Source organism: Apus apus, chromosome 15 (assembly GCF_020740795.1).
Source record: "Apus apus isolate bApuApu2 chromosome 15, bApuApu2.pri.cur, whole genome shotgun sequence".
Classification (NCBI taxonomy): domain Eukaryota; kingdom Metazoa; phylum Chordata; class Aves; order Apodiformes; family Apodidae; genus Apus; species Apus apus.
Genome location: NC_067296.1, coordinates 12706151 through 12712141, shown reverse-complemented (window position 1 = coordinate 12712141; position 5991 = coordinate 12706151). Strand labels below are relative to the sequence as shown.

General features: G+C 45.9%; 1 long non-coding RNA gene across 1 annotated transcript; it reads right to left on the bottom strand.

The window, feature by feature from the left end:
- Window positions 1-526: 526 nt before the first annotated feature.
- On the bottom strand, window positions 527-5065 carry LOC127390812 (uncharacterized). The gene is made up of 4 exons (XR_007890961.1): window positions 4578-5065; window positions 2321-4463; window positions 2025-2178; window positions 527-1377 (listed from the first exon to the last, which is right to left on the bottom strand). It is a non-coding gene; the product is annotated as an uncharacterized LOC127390812 (long non-coding RNA).
- Window positions 5066-5991: the final 926 nt, after the last annotated feature.

The window sequence follows — 5991 nt, the reverse complement described above, 5'->3', positions numbered from 1 at the left end:
TTGACTGAAATCTTCATTTTGAGTCATGTTAACACTTGCAGGTATGCCAGCAATTATTTCCATTCAGCATTTCACACCAGGATGGATTTATGATGTGTTGTACCTCTGTCAGAAGCTTTGGGAGTGTCGGGGGCTCTGGGCTGCCATTTTTTATAAATGTCCATAAATCATTAAAACTCTGGCCTTAATGAATGCAAATTTAGTGCCACAGAAGGGCAGTCAGCTGGCTGGAGGCACTCCCAGAGCTGGAATCACTCCGACACCAGCAGCTGTTGAAGGATGTTTCTTCAAGTTCAGTGCTGTAAACCACGTGGGACCTGAGATGTTAATGACAATCTTTGGGCTAAATCTGAGCAGACACAAACCTTATTAACACCCACCAAATGAAACTGTCCTCATTTTTCCTATATCCACAGAACTGACTAGGAAAGAAGAGGAGTTGTTGTATATTCATCATGTAAAGTCTGGTGCTGGGAACATTTACATTTTTAATATAGTTAAGTGTGCATGTATTTACAAGATGAGATTAACATAGCAATAAACAATTTATTTAAAGACATCATGCCTACTACAGGTTTCTGGTGGCTGAATGATCATTTCCTAATATTGCTGTTATAAATATGTCCATGATTCACATCTCCTTTGCACAACAAGCCACAAAACTCCAGGAAGGAAGGAAGAAGAGAAACAGATTTTTTCCTAAAAGATATTTTTTTTTACAGTTTTATTATAACTGTAGTTTGAGCCAGAAATTCATTCACAGGAAACATAATAAATAATGAATAATGATGGGATTTCTCAAGAGCAGTGGCTAGTGCTGGCTTGCAGTGGAAAATGCACTTCTGGAAATCCCCGTTGGGACTTTACCAGACTTGGTGTTATCCTACCTCTGTAACACCCTGTTGGTTTTTTGCAAACGGGAGCATCACAGCCCATCCTGCTCAGCTCAGCGAGCTGCATTTATTATTAAGAGAGCACAGGATGCTGTAAATGAAAGGCTGAGGTAGGAGGTTTAAAGCAAACTCTTGCACAGCTCCTGATCAATGGCAACCATTGCCAGAGGGCACTGCAGAGCTGAACGTGTAGCTGTGTTTGAGGAAGGATTAGACAGGTCCATGGGTGACACGTGCTCTGGCGGCTGCTAAACCCAATAATCTCTGTGCAAACCTCGAGTTGGGATGTCCCCAAGGTGCTGATGGCTGGTGGCCAGGGGAGCATCTGTTGCCACTGAGCATGCACACCATGTGATGTGTTAATTTTCAGAGAGATAAAGGGGAGATGAAACTTCTATTTGAAAGATTTCTGAGGGGCCTGAGCTCTTTTTTCTCAGTTTTTTTTTCCATTAGGTGATGCACAGACACCACAGCCTTTTTCTTCCTAAGACAGAGAGATAAAATAGAAGTGATTTCTTGCATTCCCACATTTTATTTGGACAAAATATGACATACATGGGCAAGAATGATAGAAAAGCCCAAAGACAGAATCACCCAAAGAGAAACCACGTTGGAGCTCGGTGCAGCAGCAGAGGTGTGTTCCCATAGAGTCTGACTGGTACGTGGCAGCCAGCAGCTCTGAGTTAGCACTGAGGTGACTTCAGGCTTAGGAGTTAAAAGGGAAATTGTGCCTGTGATGCTGATAAGCACAGTATTTTTGTAACTGTTGCATTTCAACTTAAAGCAGCCCAGATTAGCTAAGCCATACTGTGGGGTCGCATGTTTTGTGTACAGGAGGCAGTGCTGCTACCCTGAATTCCCCCAACCATGTGTGGGTCCAGCTCCCCCAGGGCTCTTTTCTCTGTCCTGACGTGCTGTACCCTGCACAGGACCTCCTGAGCTGGGCATGGGAGCCCAGTAAATAATAATATCAATAATTACAATCCAGGTAATTACTTAGGTTATGCCCAGCTCCAAAATGTAAATATTTTGATCATAAATAATGTACTAAGTTCTTATTTTAGGAGGGACTACAAACTCTGGCCTGTCTCCTGAGATGAGGGCTGGAGCAAGAGACACTCTGCACCTTACCTTCATGGGTTGCTAGACCTGAGGCTCCACTCCGGGATGATGTTCAGACCTTGGAGAGCTGCAAGTGCTGGGGCAGCTGTGGGAGTCCCCTGGCCTGGGGAGGGAAGGGAAACAGGGCAGAGATGGAACCCAGTCCCACTTCTCCTCTGATTCCCTAGGGGAAAAAAAGTTAAGAAGACTAACCAGAGAAGAAACATATAAAAAGAGAGCAAATCTTTTGTGGGCATGTGACAGCTCAGAGCCCATCACTCCATTGTCCCAAGCAACGATGCCAACGGGAGTGAGAGGAAAATTACCTACATGGTGGGCTTTGCCTCCTAGCCACTCGCTGGGATTTTGGGACCGTGTCCAACAGGATTATTTGCTCTTCATTTAGCGACAGCACAAGCTCCTCTGTCTCAAGAGCACGCTGAGCTCCGGCAGGGTACAAGGGAGGAGGCAGCATCTCAAACAAGTTCCCAGCAACGCCTGCAGGGCGTGGGGACAGAGCAGAGCGGCAGCACCAGGGTCTGGGCTTTGGCTCCAGCCAAGTTGCCACGATCAACACAATATGTTTGTACAGCAAGAGGAGAACATATCCATCAGAGCAACACCCTTCCTCTTTTTGTGTGTTTTTGGAGTGTAATTGCCATTGAACTACCCATTTAACACCACTTTTCTTTTGCTAGGAGACTAGAGAAGAGGTTCTTTCCAGTCACCAAAGATTTTACTTTTTTCTTAAAATAAAGCCTCATGAAAAAACAAAACAAAACAAAAAAAGCCCATTATGACCAAGGCATGGCATGAACTTTTAATGACTTTGTTTCATAATCTTTTTGAATATTCCTGTTGAATTAATCAAGCCTTTCAACTCTTTTTGTTGTTGGCTTAAAATGCTGGCACGAATGTTGCTCCAGATTTCCCATACTGTGTTATTTGTGCTGCCCAATCCTCCCTGAAGATGTTGGTAAATGTTGCCCCTGCCATGTAATGAAGTACAGACACTTACTGGCAGTGACATCATCTGGAGATGGTCATGAGCACCATGTGTATGTGAAGAAAATATTCCAGCATTTTATGTAGCATGTTTAGTTGTCTGTATTGGAAAGATTTCCAGATAGCTATTGATTTTCCAGTCCTGTAATTAGTTCAGAGATTGGAAACATAGAAAATATTGCTCCAGAAATTGATTTTTTTTAATTGTTCATAGCATCAAAACTACGTAGTGGCTGCAAAGCACATCACATGCTTTCTGCAGAGGAAGACTTTGAACTTTGGAAAAATATTGCCCCTGTAAACACAGAGAAGAAATCACATGGCTAATCCTGTTGCTGTCTTGGATAAGTTCTGGGTCCCACTATTCTGGCTGATTTTGAAAATCCATCACCATAGTTCCTCTTGCAGGATCAAGGTCTACAGGAGAGATTGGACTCTCCATCCAAGAGGCCAGATTGTGTCCCAGTGGGGGCTGCAGGTGTAGGACAGGGTGAGAGCAAGTGTAGCCATCCCCCTGGTCAGAGCCCTCTGTCCAGGGGTGCCCTGCTGTGCTGGGGCTGCTGTTCACCCATGTCATAGTTTTCACTTACTATGTGCTCTGTGGTTGCCACCACCCAGGTGCCGCTGGCTCCCCCAAGCTGGTCACAGCCCCATGGAGCACATCTCACACAGGTCACAAGCACACACACCCCTCTATGCTCTGCTGGGAGCTCAAGGTGCCCCTGAAGAGGAGGCAGACACCTCTGCCTGCTTTCCAGAGTCATGGAGCTGCTCTTAATCACCATCAGGAGAGTCCTCACAGATGCCACAAGCCAAGTACCAAAGGGCTCTGGCGTCACATTTCCAAGCAAGGCTTAATTTTGTTACTCTGCTGCTCCATCCTGCACTGATGCTTTGTAAGTCTAAACTTCACACTTATTCTATTGCTGCTGGAGCTGCCTACTAGTGCAATAAATGCCACGTGTGCACACATGTGGTGCTGGACTCTGCCCCAACCATCCATCAGGGCTGGTGTTTCATGGGGAGCTGAGTTTTCCTGAAGCAAGTCCCATGGACCACAGCCTGGGCCATCCTCTAATCTTCTTTCCTCTCCTTCCCTTGGCTCTGCACCTGTGGGAATTCAAATCCCAACCTCATGTACTGGAAAGGTTTACAGGATACAGCTTTACCTGGTGACTGACACATTTGTTGTCTGAAGCAATGGCACTTGCATGTGCCATTTTCCTTGAGATACTTAATCAGCTCCACATTTCCTTGTTGAAGTAGGTCTGACTTTGCATTTGGGGTGCTGGAAGCCACTGGACACAACAAGCAGCAGCATCTCCTATGGTTGACAGATGCTAGAAGTCTGTCATTGGTGTCCTTGTACCTCTGGTCCTGTGTTGTTGCAAAGGTGCACCAGGCCACTGGTTGCTTTGAAGCTCCTCTCCTCAGTTAGTGTTTTTTCTGGTTTTCAATTCCCTTCTTGGGCGGTGAGAAGGAGATGAAAGAAGACAAGGTTATAAAGACCAGGGGTATAGCAGAGCAGGTCAGAGTTACTGCTGTGGTCCTAAGATGAATTTTTCCCCATTTGCTTACCCAGCATCTGGCATCTGAGGAGCACAGGGAGCAGCAGACAGTCGGACAAGGGCAGTAACTTCTCCTACAAGTATCCATGGCCAGCAGCAGACATGAATAACCATCTATTAGAGACATCCTATGGCTGCTCTCACCTTCATCCCAGGGACAGAGAGTGTGGTGAACCCCAACCCTGGAGTGAACCCCAGCCCTGGCCCCTCTGGGGCAGAGGATGCTCCACCCTGACTCTCCCCAGCAGCCAGAAGCTGCATTTGCACAAGCAAATGTGCCCTTAACCTGCCAGGTCTGTAATTTCTTCTTTTTTTATTATTATTTTATTTTTATTGCTTCCAGGAAACATTTTTTCATCTGTAGTTTTTAACTGCAGAGACATGTCGCTTCCCTTCCTTGGAGAGGATATTGGGTCCTCCTGGGCAAGGTGGAGGAGTTGGCCAGTGCTTCATGCTGGTGAGTCAGTGGCCTTGTTGCACATGCAGGGTGGGGTGGCTGCTGCTTGTGGAAAATATGGGCAGTTAACATCCAGGAGAAAACCCAACTTCCTCTTTCAAAGCAGCTGTTATTTCTCTTACTGGATAATGACATAATTTTTCTGTAAAGGCAAAGCCAGGAGGCCCCAGCAGAGGCAACAAGAGCACTGTAGTTAGGGAGGTTATTGGAATTATTTCATCTCATTGCCCAACTGTGCCAGGCTCTAAACAAATCAGTTGAGTCACTTCTCTTAAAAGCTTGCACATTTGAAAGGCTGGGCAGTCAGCAAAAATACCCAAAAAGAAAATTTCCAAGTTACAGGATTTACATATCCTGCTGAAGTCCCACAAGTAGTTGGAGAATTTGGCTTCTATGAGATTTCTTCCAGAACCTGTGAAATCTCAGGAAGGAAGAAGAGGTGCACGTTTTTAAAAGCCCCAAACGTTATAATAATACAAACGGTCAAGCTGGGCAATCTGATTTGGCTGAGAAAGTGCCTCTGCAACCATCTGGTTCCCAGACGTTCCCAATCCCAGCAAAACCTTGGGAAGCATCTCAGGAGATGGGAAATGCTGCAGTGAAAGTAAATGTAAGAAGATGCTAATGAACCAGGTGCCCTCCCCTCCCTTGCCCACAGCAGGTCCCAAGGTGAGTGGCACCAGAGCAGGGCAGGAATTCTCCTCCTGCACGAGCAATCCTTGCACCAGCCCATTTTTCACCTTTGCAGGAAAATGGTGGGGCTGGGAGTATTGTCACACAGGAGAAAGGTGTGGAGGGAAAGTGTAGAGAAAATGCTGCTCTCTTCTTCAGCTCCCAAAGCAATTTTTGGGGTCACTTGGCTTCCTGGGAAAGGGGGATGAGAGGAGTGAATTGCAAATGCTTTCCTCACCTCCTTCTGCTCTAGGAGAGGTGGATAGGAAAAATAAATAAATAGTATTTCACCCCA